This window comes from Malus domestica, chromosome 09 (genome assembly GCF_042453785.1).
Source record: "Malus domestica chromosome 09, GDT2T_hap1".
NCBI lineage: Eukaryota > Viridiplantae > Streptophyta > Magnoliopsida > Rosales > Rosaceae > Malus > Malus domestica.
Genome location: NC_091669.1, coordinates 19,149,378 through 19,161,625, shown reverse-complemented (window position 1 = coordinate 19,161,625; position 12,248 = coordinate 19,149,378).

Genomic DNA, 12,248 nt, shown 5'->3' with positions numbered 1-12,248 from the left:
AATTGGACTTAGCTGCATGCATAAACTTTGCTTTGCTCTTTGAGATCTTCATTTCTGGAATTTTTGAGAATTTTTAAAAATAGTTGAATTTTCTGATGAATCGGGGCGGCCGACCGCCACCCAGGGCCGCGCTGCGGCGGCGCGTGGCCAGGGGTTCATCGATGCTATTCATAGGCTAACTTAGATTCCTAGAATTCAGTTTCGACAATAGTATGACGCCGGTTGATCGTTAAAACCTAAATTCTCTACCATACGTGATTAGGTCATTATATGAATCGACGATTCAACCGTTGGATCGTCATCAAACGTTAATAGGTTATTCTTCGTAATATTTGAGGATTATAGGAACTTATGGATTGGGAATCTGACTAACGGATCTTTCCGAATATGATTTGTAAGTTCGTAAAATAAATTGTTAACCGCCACTTGGTTTTGGCAATTGGCGAAAATTCGACCGTTGGATCGTCCCGAAACTTTAGGATATTGTTCTAGAATTATAATGTGGATCTTTGGAAGTAACGGATATGAAATCTGTGATGCGGACCTTCCGGATCAAATTACGTGGGGATGTGTTTTACGTAAATTACGTGTTCTATTGTTATAAACTCTGAGACGTGATTTGATAATTGTTCTAGGCGACGATGGTTCATGATATCTTGATATTCGTACTAGGGAGTCATAACGTAGACCTCAAGTGAGTGGGCCTTTTCCTTTTATTGTATATATATATATATATATATGATTGATAATGCTGCAAACGCTTTTAATTTGATTTATGCATATGTATACCATGTCACACATATATTTATATAGTCTAAGATACTATGATATGGTTGAGTGTTAGATTTCATTATGGCATATCTATATGCATGTTACCTACATATAATGACTGTGAAAGCTTTGACGTACTAAGTTTAACTACGAATGACTTGATCTCGTTTGAGGGTATGAAGGCAGTCTAACAAGACAGTTAAATGCTGCCATAAAATAACCCGAATTTAACATGGTACCTGAATTCTTTAAGGAAAGAAGTTATGATGGTTAACAACATAGAGATTAGCCGAGATTTATTTTGGCCTATTATCGAGTTTAGTTCCGATTTAGAATTTTGGGACATTAAAGTTGTTAAGCCAAATAACGCTGCAGATGCCCAGGTAAGCTTTAGTTGAGTACATGTTGATGATAATAATTGTAGCGGGTATGGTTATGTCAAGATGAAATTATAGCTCATTATCCTGCACCTTGGTGTTAATGCTCCGTATGAGGACAGTGCCTAGCCTTCATGTGATCATTCACCTCCCGCACCACACGCTCACCCTGGATCCAAGGTAAGTGCCAACCTGTCGTACAGACCACACTTTACATGGTTCCGACTTGTAAATGACTTGCAATACTTCACACAGCCTTCATGTGATCGTAGCACTTGAGCGCATTTATTTACACCTAACCTGTTGTACAGACCACTTTAAGTGGTTCCGACTCGTGTGCAGGAATTGGTAGACGAGCTATATAGGTGACTCCGACTTATGTGCTAGCATTGTTTGATGAGATATGGATAAGTCCTACAGGTCACTATAGGTTACTCCGACTTATGTGCTAGCTTTGTTTAATGAGATATGGATAAGTCGTACAGGTCACACTATAGGTGACTCTGACTTATGTGCTAGAATTGTTTAATGAGGTATGGATAAGTCGTACAGGTCACTATAGGTGACTCCGACTTCTGCGCTAGCATTGTTTGATGAGATATAGATAAGTCGTACAGGTCACTATAAGTGACTCCGACTTATGTGCTAGAATTGTTTGATGAAGTATGGATAAGTCGTACAGGTCACTATAGGTGACTCCGACTTCTGCGCTAGCATTGTTTGATGAGATATAGATAAGTCGTATAGGTCACTATAGGTGACTCCGACTTATGTGCTAGCATTGATTGATGAGGTATGGATAAGTCGTACAGGTCACTATAGGTGACTCCGACTTGTGTGCTAATATAGATTATATAGCACATGGTTATTTATATTGAGATATGGATAAGTCGTACAGGTCACTATAGGTGAATTCGACTTATGTGCTAAGATAGATTATATTAACATGATTATTTATATTGCTGATGAGATGCTGTGTTGTGGTATATTTATGGATTTACTGTTGATATACTTTTGATTTCACGTTGATAAGTGGTATGATTAACTAAAAACTATACATGTGTTGCAATGAGGGTTATAACGTTTTAGAAGGTTTTTATTAAAATTTTATTTTCAGGGCCACTCACCTTTGTTTTGTTTTCACCCTCCAGGTTTTATTAGTTGAGCTTTCTTATCGGCGAGGATTCGTGGCAAATCTTAGTATTGGGGATTTCTTTCAATGGTTTGATTCTCAATTCACTCTATTGTACTTATTTATGCTCTAATGTCACGTGTGAAGTGGGTTCATTCCCGCTCACCAGCGCACTCTGGTTTTTAGGCACTCTTAGGTTTAAATTTATTCACATTTTTCACATCATCACAATTTATGGCTTCGTCACCTTCCAAGTGTTGGCTAGCACAACTCGATTCGAATTCCTAGTGGACATCTTGGGTCGAGGTGTGGCAATTTGGTGTCAGAGCATAAGTTGGGCAGTATTGCATCCATCACATGTGTGATGTAAGTTTTTTAGGTTTTTGGACCTAAATATCGAATCATGCCACCTCGTCGAATACGAAAAATGTGTTAGTTTTTCCTAAGTTTTGGGCAGTTTTGCCGACTTGTCAATCTTTAGAAGATCATTTTGGCGAGATTCTCTAAACTTTAGGCAAAGAATTTTCCTATCAAGGAAAGATGTAGATTTGAGACTAGTTGGTGGCTGTCGCCAGGGCTTTATAGGTCAATCCCATCATCACTATTTGGCCATCAATATCAAACCTTTCGAGGATAGGAAAATCAGAAATAGTTTTGGTTCCTTGGTAATGTCTGGAAGAGTATCACCCATTAGAATTCCTGTGAAGTCTACTTTTGTCAGGACCCCAGTAATGTTTCGAGTGACAATGTGGTGTTACACCGGTAGCACTCGAAAAAAAAAAACCTCTTGGAATAATCATTTTTGGTCCCTGATAACATTTATCTTTCCATAGGTACTACAGATCATTCTAGATCTTCAGGAAGAAGATCGACTTCCGTTTAAGCCTGTCCTTAGGTAAATTGTTTGGAATTCTTTCTCTGGCCTTAGGACGTTTCAACCCACGCTACTTTCCGAGTTTTTCTGGATGCCGTACTCATTATCTCGATGAGTATAGGCACAAGTGTACCAGTTATTACACCTACGGTTAGTAGAAATCCCTGAAGTAGAAAGTATTATCCCTAGAATATTTTGAATATCGAGAAAACTATGAAGACCTTTTAGTCCGTACTGTGGAGGGGGTTAGTAGCTTAGCACATTTCAGGGAGGTATGCCTTTGGCATCCTTTCTCGAAATTTTACTTGGAAAACTTTTCGGTAACAGATGTTATTCTCATTAATTTTCAAAGGAGTTGAGATTCTTGTTGTTGTTGAAGTTGGACTTGGATTGAGAAGATGTAATTTATTTTGGATAAACATAATCCTTAAATTTTGCATAAGCCTGATACTCAGTGTATTATGGCTTGAGATTCCACCGTGGTCCTAGTTGTACGAAGATCAGGCTTTGCTCTGAATTTCTCTAGAACTTTGACAATCTTCACAAAGGGTGTGAATTACGAAATGGTTTTGGCTTTGTCAAATCTTATAAGCAGTTCTTAACTATTTGTGAGCTTAGATTTTTTTTTCGTTATGGCTAAGAACGGGTCAACTTGACTGTGATGATTAATCAAACAATCATAAGCAGTGACTTGTATTTCTGCATCTTCACCTTCCTTCGCTTGTTGTTTCTCACTGTAAACTGGAAACATGCCTGAACTTTACAACGAAAGTCGTATTCAGGTAGTTAGCTGATTGCATCACCATCTTATTGTAATTCCTTGACATTACATCGTACTCTAGTAGTGCTTTTCAACGTTGTGTGTTTGTCTTAACGCATATTTTCACTGCTTCACTCAGGACCTTTTGTTCTTGAGTACGCATACTTCGAAACATTTCTAGCAAATTTGTTTGGTGCACTTGGGAAAGGTACGCAGCGCAGTCGAGATGAGAATAGGACGATATTTACACTTCTAGCGAAAAGGTGTGCACTCTCTTGGGGTTTACAAGTTGATCACTTGCTAGTCCTTCTTTCTACCAACAATTAACTTGTTTGACTAGAAATCTGCAACTTATCAAAAATGTAGATGTAGTTTGAACACTATAATAACTCCCAAGAGTTACTGTTTGTTGGAAAAGGTGATTTTCTTGTTGTCTGTTTGCTTGGTTCAAGTTTTGGGTTTACTATTAACATGGTAGCCATTTTCCCTTGAATCCCAAGGTATAGTTTTCAAATAGATTTGTTGTTGGCATTATGAGAAAGCTGTTTCTAGACTCTTATACAAGTTTAGGCAAACAGAACCTGACCAGATTATCATCTAGATATGTGTATTTTGTAGTTCCCCATGCTATGTGTCTTATTTCCAAGTGTTTTGGGAAACCTTCTTAAAGGCCAAGTGTAGTAAGTTGTATTTGACTACATTAATCCCTCAGACTAATGGCTAGTCTGAGCTATTTATCCGGGCCTTCATGGTGAGTTACGTTTATTTATTAATCTATGATTATAGCATGATCGTATATGACATTTATCTCTGCTAGAAATGCTTGTAAGTACGGTTACAAAATTTTGGTCCTTGTTGTGACATTATTGAGATTTGGGAATGGAGATTCTTTACTTAGCACTTGTTGACAGATGAGTTTTACGAACAAGTGTTCAATTGTGAGAGTTCACAATATAGAATTGTTTTATTACTATTGTTACCCAAGGAGGGTAGTGCGTGAGCACGATCGAGACTTTGATTATACATTGTTATATATTTTCCAATGGGGGCATGATTGTAATATTGCTCCCTCGGGAATTTGTTGCTTGCTTGTCATGCCAACAGTGAGTTGTTGATATCGCGGGCTGTAGACCGTAATATCAATAACCTATTTGTTGGATTTGTTGAGTAAGTAAATAGTTAGACCTTTTATGTTAGTGTACTTATTGTAGTATTCGTTGCTTCCACTTGCTTATTACTTGGGCTCGACCCAAGGATGCTATGTACTTACTTTTGAGTACACAACTTTCGATTGCGTAGTTGAAATGCTATTTTTAGTTTTAAGTATCAATACAACTATTCTAACCTTATGTTGCTATATATATATTTTTTTTTTGTTTTTTTTTTTTGACATGATGTTAGTACATATAAATATTTTTGGCACTTTCTTTTTTAGAAAACTATTATATTATAGGATGGTACTGAAGAAGAAAGAGAGTATGAGTTTGAGGCAGAAATAATGCACTCTAAATTGCAACAGAGCGGCATTTTCCTTTTTGATGTAACCTCTCTCACTTAATTTCTTCGTTACGTACATATATTTTATTCTTCCTATCTTCGAAGTTTGTGAAGCAAATGATTTTAAATTTTGGGGATGAAATTTTCTTAAGGGGGTAGATTGTAACAGCCTGTCTCTAAAACTTATGATTTTTATAATTTTAATAAGTGAATTTATGAAAATGCCCTTCGAGGCAGAATATTGACTTTTGTTGACTACCTTGTCATGTCACGTAAGACTCATTTTCTTAGCGTATCCTCATAGTACTCATTGCTATGGACCCGTGAGCGCAAACGGAGAACAATTTGGAGTTATAACGAGAGAGTTATTAACGTTTAAAGTTAGAGATAAAATGGTAATTTTAATTGATTCGGAAAGCTCCAGATTTTTGGAGCAAATATCTGTGAAGCCACATGTGTGGCTAGGAGGAAAGGGAAGAAAGAAATGGATGGCTGGGATGTGAAGGAGAGAAGAGAAAAAAGAGGAGGGGTAGGATCAGACCCAATCAGAAAATAGAGTAAGGAGGGAAAGGAGGGAACAAATCTCGCCTCTTTTTTGGACCCGTGCGCCCATGCCACCCAACCCGTTCAGCCAGGGTTATTCCGGCCAATTTCCACCCATTTTCCAGCGATTCATATCAAATTAACACTTAGGAAACACTCAATGACCTTCGCTCTACCAATTACAACCCAAAATTTATGGAGTTTGCCTTTGATTTGTTGAAAACTGTACCCATGGGCGCGATGAATCCGTGTCTTTGATCCTCCAAATCTAAAATGATTTCATCCAATTACTGCCACCATTAGACTCTCCTTGAGGTCTGGAACAAAGCCCAAACATTGGTTGGGGCATCGAAGTTGCTATGGAGGTCGAATTGAAACACACATATTTCTAGGGGTTTCCAACGGGTTCGAGTGAGATTGGAGCCTTTCTAGGACAAATTGTACTTGGCTTCAGGTATAAACTTTGCTATACTCTTTGAGATCTTGATTTTTAGAATTTTTTAGAATTTTTAAAAATAGTTGAATTTTCCGGTGAGTCGGGGCAGCCGACCGCCACCCACGGCGGCGCGTGTCCAGGGGGTCATCCATGCTATTCTTAGGTTAAATTAGATGCCTAGAATTCAGTTCTGACAATAGTATGACGTAGGTTGATCGTTAGAACCTAAATTCTCTACCATACGTGATTAGGTCATTATATGAATCGACGATCCAACCGTTGGATCGTCATCAAACTTTAATAGGTTATTTTTCGTAATATTTGAGGATTATAGGAACTTACGGATCGGGAATCCGATGCACGGATCTTTCCAAACTTGATTTGTAAGTTCGTAAAAAAAATTGTGAACCGTCACTTGGTTTTGGCAATTGACAAAGATCCGATCGTTGAATCGTCCCAAAACTTTAGGATATTGTTCTAGAATTATAATGTGGATCTTTGGAAGTAACGGATTGGAAATCCGTGATGCGGCCCTTCCATATCGAATTATGTAGGGATGTGTTTTACGTAAATTATGTGTTCTATTGTTATAAACTCTGAGACGTGATTTGATAATTGTTCTAGGCGACGATGGTCTGTGATGTCTTGATATTCGTACTAGGGAGTCGTAGCATAAACCTCAGGTGAGTGGATCTTTTCCTTTTATCGTACATATATATGTGATTGATAATGCTGCAAACGCTTTTAATTTGATTTATGCATATGTATACCATGCCACACATATATTTATATAGTCTAAGATACTATGATATGGTTGAGTGTTAGATTGCGTTATGGCATATCTATATGCATATTACCTACATATAATGATTGCGAATGCTTTGACGTACTAAGTTGAACTACAAATGGCTTGATCCCGTTTGAGGGTACGTAGGCAGTCTAACAAGATAGTTAGATGCAACCATAAAATAACCCGAATTTAACATGGTACCTGAATTCTTTAAGGAAAGAAGTTATGATGGTTAACAGCATAGAGATTAACCGTGATTTTATTTTGGCCTATTACCGAGTTCAGTTCCGATTCAGAATGTTGGGACGTTAAAGTGGTTATGCCAAATGACGCTGCGGACGCCCAAGTAAGCTTCAGGTGAGTACATGTTGATGATAGTGATTGTAGTAGGTATGGTTATGTCGAGATGAAATTATGGCTCATTATCCTGGACCTCGGTGTTAGTGCTCTGCTCGAGGATAGGGCCTAGCCTTCACATGATTGTTCACCTCCCGCACCACATGCTCACCTTGGATCCAAGGTAGGTGCCAACCTGTCGTACAGACCACACTTTAGGTGGTTCCGACTCATAGGTGACTTGCGATACTTCGCACAGCCTTCACGTGATCATAGCACTTGAGCGTATTTATTTGCACCCAGCCTGTCGTACAGACCACTTTAGGTGGTTCCGACTCGTGTGCAGGAATTGGTAGATGAGTTATATAGGTGACTCCGACTTATATGATGCATTGTTTGATGAGATATGGATAAGTAGTACAGGTCACTATAGCTGACTTCGACTTATGTGCTAGCATTGTTTGATGAGATATGGATAAGTCGTACAAGTCACTATAGGTGACTTCGACTTATGTGGTAGCATTGTTTGATGAGATATGGATAAGTCATACAGATCACTACAGGTGACATCGACTTATGTGCTAGCATTGTTTGATAAGATATGGCTAAGTCGTACAAGTCACGATAGGTGACTTCGACTTATGTGCTAGCATTGATTGATGAGGTATGGATAAGTCGTACAGGTCACTATAGGTGACTCCGACTTATGTACTAATATAGATTATTGAGCACATGGTTATTTATATTAAGATATGGATAAGTTGTACAGGTCACTATAGATGACTCCGACTTATGTGCTAAGATAGATTATATTAACATGATTATTTATATTGCTAATGAGATGCTACGTTGTGGTATATTTATGGATTTAATGTTGATATACTTTTGATTTCACGTTGATAAGTGGTATGATTAACTGGAAACTATACTGGTGTTACAACGAGGGATTATAACGTTTTAGAAGGTTTTTATTAAAATTTTATTTTTAGGTCCACTCACCTTTGTTTTGTTTTCACCCTCTAGGTTTTATTAGTTGAGCTTTCTTATCGGCTAGGATTCGTGGCAAATCTTAGTATTGGGTATTTCTTTCGATGGTATGATTCTCAATTCACTCTACTGTACTTACTTATGCTCTAACGTCATGTGTGAAGTGAGTTCATTCCCACTCACCAGCGCACTTTGGTTTTTAGGCACCCTTAGGTTTACATTTATTCACATTTTCCACATCATCACAATTTATGACTTTGTCACCTTCCAGGTGTCGGCCAGCACAGCTTGATTCGGATTCCTAGTGGACATCCTGGGTCGAGGTGTGTCAGTATCGGGTTACCCACGTGTATACCCAGACCAACCCGTTATCTTAACAGGTGCTTATCGGGTTACTCGATAACGACCCTATTTGTTATTGTGTCAACCCGATAACATGTTAATTTTAGGGGTGGTTTCGGTTCAATTAACGTACCAATTACCATACCAAACCTTTGGTATTGCAAAATCGATTACCATTATCGTGCCAAACTTTCGGTTTTACTGGAAGTTTGGTATGCCAAATAGTTCGGTTGGAATGGTATGATAATGGTAATTACCACTTTATTTCGGGTCACTTTTTTGGGCCAAAATTTGAAGTTTTTTTTTTTTCATCAACCCAATTCAAGGCTCACTTTTTTTTCAATTTTTGTGCCCTTATCTCATATTTTACATGCACAATTATATAACTATGTAGCTAATTCATACCTTTCAGATGATTTAGGGCTGGTTTGGTATTGCTGTGCTTTGAAAAAAAGCTGATGTGAGAATAAGCGGCTGTGCTGTGAGAATAAGCGGCTGTGAAATAAATCAGCAGAGTGTTTGGTAAACTTTTTTGTAAAAGTGCTTTTGGAAAAAAAAGCAGTCTGATAGTGGGTCTTTTCATTAAAAGGAGCACTGTAGTTCTATGTGCTTTGAAAAAAAGCCAGTTTTCCAAAGCTACAAATTGCAGCTTCAGCTTTTTCCTTTGATTTCAGCTTATTCTCACAACAACTTCCAAAATAAGCCATTTTTTTTAAGTTTACCAAACACCAAAAACACTCACAGCTTTTTTTCATATGAGCTTTTTTTAAAATCACCTCAACCCCAAACTGGGGCTTAATCATACTTGAAGCAAGCCGATAGCAATCACAAACAGTAAAAAATTGCAGGCAACAAAGCATAGAGTAGAAAGCACAGGCAACATCACTACAACACAAATCCCGGCATATTTTATGTAATTGACGCTCATTAAATATATATTATTTTATATATATTTCGTGTATTTATAATTTTTTGTACGGTACAGTAATATTGTGGCAATGATATTGAATACCAATACCGTACTAGAAAATTTTGGTTCGGTACATAACCGTGCCATTACTGGTTGGCACAAAATCGGTATGATACGATTGGCACGGTAATTTGGCATAAAAATCCACTCCTGGTTAATTTCGTGTCGTGTTAATGAATTGTGTTAGAAATTGCCAAGCCTAACTTGATATACAATTTCAAAATGGGTACATTTGACATGCAAATTTGATTATGGATACATTTACCATCAAACTTTTCCATTACAATTGGTACATTCCTTTAGCAATTTTTATAGTGGGTACATTTTACAGAGACCATGTATAATCTGAGTCATTAGGTTAACTTACATTTGCCAAGAAAACTTTCGTGGGGTACAAGGATCAAGCAAAAACTAATTTTGCATTTCTAGGTAGAAAGATCAAACAAAAAGTTAAATAATTAAAAATTGGTTATGGACTTCTTGGTTGATATTTTGGGATACAAAATTGGTTATGCCTTAAGTGAGTTTGTACCCAACAATGTACATTAGAACTTCCAATTTGAAATATATTTGGTTGCGTGATATGGGGAGGGATATATGGATAAATTTCTGGTTATATGAAGTACATTTAAGTGTTTATAAATGAATTGTCACGGTGAAATAAGTAGGCAACTTGAATCAAAAACTGAAAATCAATAAAGTTAGAGTCGAAGAAAGTAGTTAACCTGGGACCAGAATCAAAAGTTCACAATCAGACTTGATTTTCTTGAATATTTTTAGGTCATGATCGTGTTTCTACTAAAAATACTATTATTAAATGTCATTCCCAAGTTCTCACATGATTCACGAGTAAAAGGTGCTTGTTTCTTAACATTATGTTTAGATGAAGGAAATAAATTTAGAATTTTAATAAAAGTCAGAATTTATAAATTGACATGCATCAATCTCTTATTTGGATTCAGAAACATAAAAATTTAGAATTTTCACGTGGGATAAAAACTTGGAACTTGAGACCTCTAATTTCCAAGTTTAAGTTCCATGTAAATAGATGTCATTTCTAAATTTTCATGAGTGAGAGTTTAAAACTAACAAATTCCGTTTCAAATTCCATTATTCTTTTACACTATGTTTGGATGAAGAAATTTAAGATTACTAAGGAATTTTAAAATGACAGAAATTTAAATGATGGAATTTTAAATTTATGAATTTTCTTGTTTGGATAACCTAAAAGAACAATGAAATTGAATACAGAATTTGTTGTTTTTAAACTCTCAATCATAGAAATTGGAAAATGACATTTATTTACATGAAATTTAAACTTGGGAATTGGAGGTCCCAAATTCCAAGTTTTTTTTTCTATGCGGAAATTCTAAATTTCTATGTTTATGAATCCAAACAAGAGAATTGGTGCATGTCAATTTATAAATTCTGTCTTTAATCCAAATTCCAAGTTTATTTCTCCCATCCAAACATATAGATTAACCAAACAAGAAAATTCACAAATTCTAAAAAATAAATTCCATCATTTCAATTTCTATCATTTTAAAATTTCTTAATAATTTTAAATTTCCTCATTCAAAAATTTTCTTTTCAATATATACAATACGGGTAATGTTAGAAAGATGAATCATATTTTATAGACTATATGATGTGATAGTTGATGATTGAATTCTTATTCAAATCTTAAAAAATATATATATTCAACCATCAACCGCTACATCATATGATCTATAAAATATGATTTAAAAATATAATATTTCTCACACACATGATCGATCAGTGCATGTAAAGTGTACAAAGTTCAGCAGTCATATAATCATAAAAATTGAAACAGTATTGTAGCATCGAAGCCCCTGCTTAAAAAGTAAGAATATGTCGATCAAACAACCAAGTAATTGACTAGTGCGATTCTTTATTTTTTGTGATTGTATTGTTTTTTTTTTTTTGGTAAAGTTAAAGATACCATTTATTTGAATTATATTTTATAGATTACATGATGTAATAATTAATAATTAAATTTTTATTTAAATAATTAAAAGAAGTATTCAATTACTAACTACCATATCTATAAAATATAATTTAAAAACATGATCTTCGTAGATTTATTCTTTGGCAAAGTGCTTGTATTGTTCCTATCCAACGAGAGTTAACGTGATGAAAAGGCATATGATGAATTAAACAATACAATCACAAGAAATCAAGAATTGCACTTGTCAATTATCATGGTTGTTTGATGGATAAATTCTTACTTTTAAATCAGGGGCTTCGATGCTACGTTAGTCATATGCCTAAGATACATGTATAGAAACCCTTGCGTTTGGATTCCACACGAACTCATTGTGGTTGACCCGATCGCTGAAATTTTCGTGTACGTCTTGAGTTTACGATGAACGTGACATGGAAGTCCTTGCTGAAGAAGTTGCCATTGTGAGA